The 11,837-nt window shown below is 39.4% G+C and overlaps 1 protein-coding gene across 7 annotated transcripts in view; it reads right to left on the bottom strand.

Annotated features, from left to right (window-relative positions):
* Sgms1 (sphingomyelin synthase 1) overlaps positions 1–11,837 on the bottom strand; it is a 311,453-nt gene that overhangs the window by 98,472 nt on the left and 201,144 nt on the right. Inside the window, exon 8 of one of the 7 annotated variants that reach the window (XM_005385897.2) lies at positions 4,913–5,255. The exons of the other annotated variants lie outside the window; for them this stretch is intronic. The gene's annotated coding sequence lies outside the window, so the exon portion shown is untranslated. The remainder of the gene's footprint in view (positions 1–4,912; positions 5,256–11,837) is intronic. 7 annotated transcript variants of the gene reach the window in all.

Raw genomic sequence — 11,837 nt, 5'->3', positions numbered from 1 at the left:
GGGGGGGGGCTAGTTCCACACTAACACACAAGTGAAGATAGCAGAAGAGTGACAGTGTGAAACTTGGATTTTATTTGAGGGAGGGGAGGCTGAGAGGGTACAGGAAGTCACTAAGATGACAAAACTAACACATTTGTCCATACACTACCTAGACATGTTGCTTACATTCTATAGCACTTGAAAATACATCAAGAAACCAAAACATCAAGAACAGAATAAAAAAACAAAATCATACTGCTTACAGATACACATGACAAGTTTTTAAAGTGCAGCAATTCCCAAGCACAAAAGTTACCTTCTCAGTGAATTCTAGACTAACGTAACATAGATGACGCTTGTGTTATACACAATTTCATCCCTCCCAAGTGCTTTTTCACTTAGTGTTTCTCTTGCGCTTCCTTTCACGGGCAAAGCAACATCTCCCAAGACATTTACTTCCTAAGATTATATTCCCTTCTGAAGAAAGAAAGAGATGAAGAAAAAGAAAGTGTTTCGATACTGCCAAATATTGCCCTCGAAAGTAAAATGAAACTTTGTGGAGAACCACTAAGTTAAGCTAATTGTCCAAGATCAAGTAAAAACTGTACTGACCTAAGAAACAAGTTCTCCTAAACCCTGGCTTAGTGGAGATTTCTCTTACACCAAGCTATAGCTCCTAAAGGGAAGTCATCTGTTAAACTGGATAAAATGTAGAACACTTCAGATGTGATCATCTGCATTTTGCTACACTGGTAATACTAATCAAGTACTGTACTGTCTCAGTTTTAATACTAATTTCCCAGGGTCTTCAAAACGCTATTCAGTTTCTACAGTATCTCCAAAATCTCATCACCTAATTCTGGACAAGAGTTTAAACATGAACCCAGAAATATGCACAACACTACCTCAAGTATTACTAGTTAAAAGTGGTAAAAGTCATAGCACTAACAGAATAGTAAGAGCTAAGATTTACAGTTTATCACTACATTCTGCCTTAAGCACTTCATGGGGACTATCTAATTTAATCCTTCAATATCTTTAATAGCCCTAGGATAGGTATTCTCTCTCTTTTTTTTTAGAGAGTAGTACATGAGAAACAAACAAAAAAACAGAACAGTAGCAGCATACCAGTATCACAAACATAAACAAATCAAAGCAAGAGCATTCAAAGTGATACAGGGTCTCAAGACAAATTAATACAAATTAACAGTGGTTGTTACATTGCATATTGCTATCCTCAACTACACTGTTCAGATTATCAGATATAAGAATAAAAGATTGCTCAAATCATTAAAGAGAATGAGAAAATAATTCTTCAATAAAACCTTAGAGATAATACAGAGTTTCACTAGACAAGATGGTAGTTCACCATTGTAATTCCACTGCATATTGTTACCTTCAAATCAGTTGCTCAGACCACCAGACACAAGCATGCAAAATTGATCAGAACATAAAAAGTTGTGAGCATTAACTGTTCATTTCAATATACCATCAGACAACAGCAATACAGTTATTGCAGCTATTCATATATATATTTATGTTTTGCCTTCTTTCTTTTTTCTTCTTTCCCTCATCCCAGTCATTCCTACCTTTGAGCAATTTCTTTCCCTTTCCTATCATCTATTGTACATTTTGAGTTTTTAAGATAGGTATTCTTATCTGCACTTTATGAAGGAAGAAACTGAGGGACAGAGAACTTTAAAACTTGTCCATGGTCTGGCTCCAGAATCTGTGTTCATGACCACAACATGACATCTACAGCGCTTCAGAGAACACTATGAATGTCATCTCCTTGGTTTTAAGTACTCCACCCCTACTAATGTAAACTTTTCCCCAGCTGTATCAAGTGCTCTCCGCAGGAACATTACTGGCACCTTGCTCAACTATATCACTCTACTGATCAGTTCTCTTTGGCTACAAGACACACATCCTCTGTTTATAGTGCTGTCCAACCTATATTTTCTATCTCGAAAAAAGAACACGCATAACACTTTTTAAATGTCTCAATGAAACTGATGCTGACATACTTGCGCAATAACTCTATCAGGAAACAAAGGAGTTTGACTGACGTCAATGATCCTCAGCAAACATATGCTAGACATTGATCTTCATCCCTTTATTTCCTAAGTGATCCTGAATCATCTTTTCAAAAATGTATTTCACAATTTTGCTAGACAACAACTTAATCTATAAAACTAGAGTTTCCAGGATTGAACTCTCCCTGTTTTTCAAAGTTAAATCTGCCAGCATGCTTCTCCTTCTCCATCATTTTTACAAAACTACTCCCCAGTGGTTTTAATATCACACTGGCATGTTCTTTGAATATCTTCAAGAACTCAAACCACTTAAAGCCTCTAGGACTTAGGGAGATTTAAGGAGGTACCAAGACATCCTTGGTTGGCCTTGGGAAGGTGAGTGGGTGTTCTGTGTGAAACACCATAGATGGTGAAGGAAGGCAGTAGGGAGAATACTAGAATAGATTCTGTTCATAGTCTTCTATGAATGTGGCACTGTTCTACTACATCATGACATGCTAACAGGTGCCCTGGCAAATGGATTCTCCAAACTGGCCGCCTCTGATGAGAGATACAGCTGCCTGCTTGTAACAAGTCAACTCTGAGTGCTTACTGGATATACCTTCTGTGATCTCACCATCCACTTAAGTGTTAACACAAATTTAAATAATTTCACCTAGCATACAAAATAATGAAGGTGTGCCCTCACACACACACACACAAATTCATTGCTAGCAATCTAGAGAACCAGCTCTCGGTTTCATACAGAGAAAGCCTAATTTGTACTCTGTGAGGAGCAGAAAGAATACATTTAGAACTAAAAGAGCTTTACAAGAAAAGTAAGGAAAAGTAAACAAAGATCAGCAACTCTAAAGGAGCTATTGAGAGGTGGGTCCATTCAGTTAATATTTGCAACCCACAAGCTTCTAAAGTAAATATAACGATTCCTGAACTTTGGTATTTTGGTACTGAGGTAATAACGACCCTTTAAACCATTTAAAAATTAGTTTTGAACCAGAAATCTCATCTAGATCACTTCACATAGAAAAATAAACACTATTTCAGGAGCAATTGGAGCCACACAAGAAAAATAACAAACCTTAAATACTAACTTCTAAATAAGCCAGCTATGAAACTGGAAAGTTATATAACCTTGCCGAGGTCATTTTTTCAACTGTAAAACAGGGATAGTAACACCTCTACCTGTTAGCACTGATGTAAAAATTCAATGAAGTAATGGATAGAAAACAGCTCAGCACGTGAAAAAAAGTTAAATGTTCAGCTTTGTTACAACTATTAGATGACCTTAATACAGTCCAACTTTAATTATTCCTTTAGATTCCACAAACTGAAACATCTGAGACTTTATAAAATGTTTCCCTCTTCGCATACCTGACAGGGCTTTCCAACCGCTCCATGGGCCTTAAAGCCATTTTTTTCCAAATATCACAAGCTGCTTGTCACAGTGGTACATACTGTAATCCCACCACTCTGGGAGACTAAGGCAACAGGACCCTAAATTCAAAGCCAGCCTCGGCAGTTTAGGGAGACCTTGTCTCTAAATCAAAAGGGCTGTGACTGAAGCTCAGGTTCAATCCCTGGTACTGAAGAAAAGGAGGGGATTCCAAGTAGTTACCTTTCAGAGGCGCTTGATCAGTTAAACATAAAGCAACTACATTTTAACGATTAGCCAAGGAGCTGGAAAACAGTATTCCTAGACATTCATTAGGCAACTGAAGTTTCCAACAATTTTAACTATTCCACTTAGAAGTGATTACTTTTTTACAGAGGTTTCCTTCATAGAACTAAAAAAAGCTGCCAAGAATTTTCTTGATTTCCCTCTCTCCTGTCTACTGACAACATCAATCTTCATAAATGCAAAGGTCATAAATGCAAAGGGTAAGGACAAGATTCACAACTTAATTCGTAACAACGACTCACTTTAAAGTTTCCCACTATTCTTTGTGCTACTGAGACATCTTCAGCCTCATTTCCTAATATGCAGTGTTTCCAGCCACCACCAGGTCTCTGCTGTGCTGTGCACGTCCCTAGTAATCGCAAGATTCTATTTTCCTTTCTCCACCTCATGCAATAAATTAACTGGGGGCTGAAGGATACAGTTCAGTACACACGAGACCCTGGGTTCACTACTCAGCATCAAAAAAGAAGAACTACTAATAATTCAATTGAACAAAAAACTGAAATAATTTAAGTAACAACTACATAGAGCAAAAGCATTTTAAGGCAAATATTCTGCATTCTTTTCCCAGTATTTATTTCCACCAATTCCACAAGAGCAATTAGCTCAGCCACACAAAACACACAGCTCCCAGATAAACACACTCCACTCCAAAACACGGGCAGCACGTGCTTCCTTATGGAAACTTAGTACAGAGCTCAACCACCAGCCAGCTTCACAACAGCCAAAGCAGTTAGAAAAATGACATCTTCCTACAGGAACTGAGGTTTGAGAGTCAGTACTTTCCCAAAGCTTTGGAACCAAACTGCAGATATGATCCTGCTCCCTCATTAGGAAGCCTGAAGAACCACAAACTGAAACCACCCCTCTTGATCCTTCGTTATCAAACCGCAGTAGTTACCAATATGCGATATTTAAGAGTTTTGCTGATTCCACCAAGTCTATCCTGCCCCATTCTTTCAGCAACTGCACTGAGGAGTAACTAACTAGCTACTGCTATATTAGCATTAAGTGGGATCCAGTAAAAACTAAGGTTTCTTTTATTTCTCCGTGATAGATGAAGCTGCACAGACTGCCATACTGGGTGTTTTCTGGAAGACTTCAACCGCCTGTTTCTTCCCTTCTTTCAATCAGGTCCCAGTCTGCGGAGTGCTCCAACCAACGCCTGCCCCAAGAGCATTCTAAGGAACCACAGAATCGCTGAAAGAGCAACACTTACAGTCTCCCCTCCTTGAGGCAGCCTCCGGGAAAACTTCCAGGAGCACCAAGTTTGCGCGCGGCTGGGGCGCGCTCTGGGCTTGTGCTCCCGGTGTGCGCTCCCTGCTCCAGCGCAAGCAGACAGGCGAGCGCCCGTAGGGACGCCGGGCCCACGTTGTCCCTCTCCCCCGCCTGCGGGCTCGCTCGCAGGGACGGCTGCGGGCCTGGAGTCTTCTGGCAGACTAGCAAATCCGCTCTAGGAAGGCAGCTGCGAATCGGGAAGCTAAGCCCCAGCTCAGAGGCTCCAGCATGGAGGCGGGTGTGGCTGACAGCAGAGGGTTTTTGGAATGCTGGGGTGTGGCCCTCTGCCAAGGCAAAAAAGAAATGAGTCAGCCCGTCCACCTCCAACCAATAAGCATGTCCACTGCTGGTTAAGGCGGAACTTTTCTTTCCTGATTTATACCAAGTCTAGGAGCCTTTCACAGCTTTTTCTTTAATTCTTTAACTTCAGCACAACTTTCACAAAGTGGGAGGTTGCCCTTTAAAAAATCTCAGGGAACAAGGATTAATCCTTGCATTTCTATTGATAAAAGTTTTTGATTTAGGATTTCTAAATGCAAAGAGGATCAGATCTGACTTCTCACACTGTATGACCTTGGGCAGTTTAATTATCTGCAGTAAAGAGGATAAAATGCCCACTGGAGTTTGTAAGGGGTATTATATGTAGTAATACTGTACTTGCAAAACATTTACCACAGTGCTTGACAAAGTAGCCACTCAAAAAAAAATAAAGCTAAGTCTGAGTATAGTATCAGAAACTCCAAAACTATAGACAAAATGTCCCACAACTGTTTAAAATCTTTTTAATGGTAATTATTAAAAATGTTAGAAAAACAGTTCTTTTGTATTGCTTGGTCTGAGTCCTTTGTTTAAGAGGTAAGGAACTTGGGACTTTTGACTTAGGAGTCTGATCTGGTGTTCCTATTACACAATTAGCAAAGAGAAGGAGGAGGAGGAGGAAGAAGGTAGGAGGGAGGAGGAAAGACCATGTTGGGGTGATTTTACTTGGGCACTTTTTATTACTTTTTATTTCTGTTTTTTGTTTGCTTTTGGTTTTTTGCTTGTGGTGCTGTGGACTGAACCCAGGACGTGGGTACTAAGCTATATCCCCCACTCCTTTTTAAATTCTGAAACAGGGTCTTGCTAAATTACTAAATTGCTCAGGCTGGGTTTGAATTTGCAATTCTCCTGCTTCAACTTCCCAGAGTGCTAGGGTTACAAGTGTGCACCACTACACCTGGCTTAGTCCATAATTAACATCAGTGGGTTTTTTGTGTGTGTTTTTTTAATTTTTAAAATAATATCTTAGTCAACAAAATGTACCTGATATTTTTTAGAAGACTGCCTTATATTTTATTGCTAATTATAACCATCACCACACTATTGATCTAAAATGTCCATTAAATTGAAAAATCTTGTTTCTTAATCTCACTGCCAGGTATGATAGCCCATGCCTGTAATCCCAGCACTGGGGAGGCTGAGGCAGGAGAATCACCATGAGTTCAAGGCCAGCCTGCACTACATAGCGAGACCTTATCTCAAAAAGCCAAAAAAAAATTTTTAATGGATTTATATATTACTTGAAAATACATTGATGAATGAGTACTTTCATTCAAAGCTGGAACAAGTATGATAAGATACTTACCTGGACAGTGTTCAAATGAGAACGTTTAAATTATGTATATCAAATGCACTAGAAACATAATTTCTATTTTTGTACTGTTCTCATGCCCTTTAATCTCTAGATTCCTTTACAAAGATTTGTTAGAAATGATTTTAGGATCACGTTTCTCAAGACCACCAGGAATGTCTGCTAAAAACTGCAGATCTGGAGCCCAGATATTAAGGTTTCGAGATGGTTCTGCACTCTAAAGTTGGACAACCACTAATCTCAAGAACTGCTGCAAGTCATATCTGGCCCACAGATTTGTTTGCTCCGATTTCAGTATTGACATTGTCATTTTAAAATTTGGTGTGTTTGTAACCCTCAAAAATTTGGAGTTTACATATATAAGTCTAAATTTTTGGCTTTTCTTGAGGTATCAGGGTATTATTATTTTTAATTTTTTTTATTTTAAAGAGAACAGTAAATGAGAAAAAACAAACAAACAAAAAAATAGAACAGTAGCAGCATACCAGTATTACAAACATAAACAAATCAATGCAAGAACATTCAAAGTGATACAGGGTCTCAAGACAAAATAATACAAATCAACAGTAGTTGTTATATTACATATCGCTATCCTCAACTACATTGCTCAGATTACCATATGTAAGAATGAAAGATTGCTCAAACCATTAAAGAGAATAAGAAAATAATTGAAATGAACAGTTAATGCTTACAATTTTTTATGTTCTGATCAACTTTGCATGCTTATGTCTGGTGGTCTGAGCAACTGATTTGAAGGTAACAATATGCAATGGAATGACAATGGTGAAGTCCTACCATCTTGTCTAGTGAATCTCTGTATTATGTCTAATGTTTTATTAAATCAGTGTTTTTACAAGGTAGAGTAAATTGACCCCATCTCAAAATTCAAAAGGGAGATGAAGATGTACAGTAGTTTAGTGTGAAGGCCCCAGGTTCAATTGTCAATACAAAAAAAAGTAATTTTGGAAATATTCTTTCTAGGTCACTGTGTTTTAAACATTTATTTTGGAATAAAAATATTTAAAATAAACTGCAGGTAGCTGGGAATTAACAAGTTATAGGAGACTACAGAAAGGCTAATTTCTGAGTTCCTGTTAAAATACAGTGCCTACTAAGTGCTTCTAGAGGGGAAGGAAAAGATATTTTAAAGTTACAAAGTAAACCTTCCTGGCTTTGGAGAAGAATTCTCTTTTAACTTCCTCATATTTGTTTAAAGTTAGTCATTTCACAGGCAAGATTCATTCAAAATAAGACCTAAAGTGAGGTCAGAGGTTTTCCTAAAATGCTGTTCCTTTTTTATTCTCCAAAATAGGCTGGAAGAGGTGGACAGAACCCTGCCACTGGGGGCAAAACTCCCTTCCTAGTCCCATCCATGCCAGTAAGCAGCTAGGTGAGTTGCTTCATCTTTCTCTGAGGATTTCTGAGTTCTTATAGCCGAGAGCCCAAACTACAGTCAAAAGGGCAAAAGCAAGACAGCCAACACATGAAGCTGAGCCTGTCTCCTCCAAGAAGATGCTCATACATTTCTCTCAACTCTCATATAACTTTAAGGACAATCTTACTCTCCTAGGTGCTCTAAGTTAAACTTTGAAATCATCTGAGCTCCTTCCCTCTCGCCTGACAATTCACTATCACAGGGTATAACATGAAGAGTTCATTTACATCTGTACCACTTTTCCATTCCTGGTTCAGGTATTCATCTCCTCACACCACGGCCACTGAGGCTGAGTGCTTTCCAAGGGCTGTACCAGATGGCAGGCTCCTTCCTCTGTGCCTCCCAAGACATCACAGCCATCACAGGATGAATGTCAAAGTTCAGCATGCCATTATGTCATAAACCTTTCCTCTCTATTAAACAACTGTAATTTTATAGTAGAGATCAAAAGAGAAACAATTTGTTTTAAAGCAACTTTCCTCAAATATTCATGTACATTTTAACTGTATACTTTTAAGAGTGGTGATTATTTACAAAACTTGCAATTACGCATACTGGGTGAACTGGTAATATGTTGGCTGCTATAATATTAGCTCTTATACATAAGAAAACTACATAAAACCTACGTGTATGTGAATAGCGTATGTGAATAACAATACATTTCATAAAGTTGTGAGCTAAAAAGTGCAATTGTGTTGGGATGTGTGTGTGTGTGGGATCTATAGAGATATAGTGCTTTGAATATAGATGAAGGTGGGAAAGGCAACATGTATAGGAAAGAGATGATCTATGTAATTCACTTCTACTGTTTAGCACTCATTCAGGCTTTAAATTCAGAGCAGGTGCTCCATCCAGGAAGAAGGCTTCAGGTGCAAACAGAACTCAAAACACTTAAAAGGCCCAGTGTGGTGGTATACATCCACAATCCCAGCACTCTGGCAGGCAGAAGCAACAGGATCTCAAGTTCTGGTCCTACGTTGGCAACTTGGTGACTTAGAAAAATGCTGTCTCAAAAACTAAAATATAGAAGAGAGGTAGGGATGGACCTCAGTGCAAAGGTCCTCGGTTCAATCCCCTCACTACCTAAAAAAAAAGTTTCCCATACATAATACTTGTGTTTTGGAAACAAGAAGGACACCATTACCAATGTGATAAAAACATTCTCACAAGAGAAAAGGGGTAATTGCTTCTAGGGTAACTATACTGCCTAAAACTAAACTGCAAGGTACAAGGATTCTCAATACAGAGTTCTGGGACAGGGCAGAGCAACAGCCCACAGGCCCAATGTCACAATGTTCACTCATTCACAAGCTGGCTCTTATCCCAATTCCGCCACCCCACTCTTAAAAAACTGCAAGGAACTGACTGTTCTACTCAACAGCATATTTTCACTTCCACACCTAGGTAAACACCATTCCTCTGGCTGATGACCTCACACTCTTACCACTTATCCCACTCTGGCTGGCCCTACTTGAACACTTCTCGTGCCACTTCTCACTGGCCCAAGTCCTGGAGATCTCTGATCTCTCCCAAGTGCCTCCATACCTTACTCTTTATACCTCCAGTTCACAACCAAAGTATATAGCGTCTCAATACTTTCTTTCTGCGGTCCTTGACCTTTCTCTCTCTCACCAGATAACAAGAATCCATCTGAGGCAAAGAGTGTCTTTCAAAGGCTCTGTATCCACATGGCCTTAAAATAAACAGTCATTGTTTATTGCTCTAATGATGTTTAAGTTATATAACTGCCACAATGAAGAAAGGAAAACTTTCCTGACACAACCCAAGAATAAACAAATATTATAGTTGTTCAAACCAGATGGCAAGCAAAAGCCCAGCAGCAGATGCGCTTCTTTGCTCTGTATGACATGTTCCAACAATACAGAATCCACTGAGAAACCAAATCCAGCGCTTCCTAAAGGAAGGATAGTTTAGAGAATAGTGTCCTCACATCAAATCTAAACTTCTCAAACACAATCACTGAGAACAGAGACAATCATTCTCTGCTATCTTCTTTCAAGTAAGGAATACAAAATACATATTTGATAATTTGTCAAAATACCAATTCCTCTTTATATACAAACACCTCTCTCAATGTGTTAATAGCCAGAAATATCTACCTGTTACAAGTAAATGACTTTATTAATAAATCAGAGGTAGCAAAAGGCAGTTCAAGACAATGTAAGTATTAGAACCATCAGACGCATACATTTATTTAAATAGTCTAAAGTGGAAAGCAATGTATTTCTATTTCAGTATGCTCTAACATACCAAGAATCATTACTATACACACATACACAGACACCCACAGGCATTCTTTGATTAGACATTTCTGCCGTTATTACAGGTGGAAAGAAACACTACCACTGTCTTCAAAAAGTGGTAATAAATCAGCTGCCCTATTATACAATAAATTATTATAATTGCTCATGACAAGGTACTAATAAATCTCTCAAGTATAAACAATCAAATGAAATAGTCAGCATCCTTTAACTCACCGGTAAAAAACAGTACCAACCAAAACAAGGTGGGACATAGCGACTCAAAATAACACAGCAACAGTAAGCCACAAAGATAGCTTAGCTGCTGCATTTGTCAGCTTTCCGGTTGCCAAGGCTCAATACCCAACACCCACAATCTGAAGGAAGAGAGGTTTAATTTCGCTCAGAGTTTCTAGGGATTCAGTCCATGGTCAGCTGGCTCTAAGGCAGAAACATCACGGCAGATGAAAGATGCTAAGTTCATGGTAGCCAGAAATCAGAGCAAGGGAACAGAACTAAAGAGGGACCCAGATGTGGACCCCAAGGTCATCCCTCCATAGCCTATCCAGGCACATCTAGAACTGTGCTTTATTAGTCCCATGGGGCACGCCCAAGCCAATCAAGCCCAGCATTAACTACCACAATTGGGCTTTACCATCAACTCAAAATGAACTCTGCCAGGACAAGATGGCATCTTTTCTCCTGTAAGTTGGCCTTTGTCCTCCCTTCCTGAAATCTGCCTTCTACCTAACTCCCAGCTCTGACACTAAGAACTGCTGTTGTTTTCATAGTCATATATATTTTTTTAATTCTGAAGAAAGAGTCATACTAGTTCAGTGTGGGGCAACAGCTGGTCTACACTAAGATCACCTAGTTAGACTGGTGGGTGTCTTAGTTACTTTTCTCTTGTTGCTGTGACAAAATATCCAATGCCCAAAAGTAAGGAAGGAAAGGTTTATTTAGCTTACAGTTTGTGGAGGTTTCAGTCTATAATCAGCTGGTTCCAAGGCAGAGTGGCAGGGAACAGGGGCAACACTTCACGGCAGCACAAGACAGCAAAAGCAGCAAGAATAATAAAGGGGACAAACAGTGGGAAGAGAAAGTCTCTTTCCCTCCCTTACACTGTATGCAAGCTATTCACCCCAGGGCCAGGGAAAGTGTAGCTCTCACATGCATAATCCCAGCATTGGACCACAGATCAATCAAAAACTCTAGATGCCTGCCCCATGACTGCATGAGGCTTGGGGGGGCACATCTAGACATAAAGCATAACAGTGGGAAAAGTAGCAAATTCCTCCCAGAACATGAGTTTGCTTCCCAAAATGGGAAGATGGGCTCATTTTTCTATCTGTAAGGTATCACCACCTACCAAGTAACTTCACTTTAATACCTAACAGAAGAGCTTGTCCAAGCAGTTCTGGTAATAAATGACTTTTGAAAGGTTCATTTCGAGGTATAAAGTCAATGACCTCTTTCCTGCCACTTGAAGTGCACTTCTCTGGAGACAGTATGTCTCTGGCATACAGGCTGGCTTCTCTCC

This window comes from Chinchilla lanigera, unplaced genomic scaffold, assembly GCF_000276665.1.
Source record: "Chinchilla lanigera isolate Chin_1 unplaced genomic scaffold, ChiLan1.0 scaffold00024, whole genome shotgun sequence".
Classification (NCBI taxonomy): domain Eukaryota; kingdom Metazoa; phylum Chordata; class Mammalia; order Rodentia; family Chinchillidae; genus Chinchilla; species Chinchilla lanigera.
The sequence above is the reverse complement of the archived record's forward strand: the minus strand, read 5'-3'. Positions and strand labels throughout refer to the sequence as shown.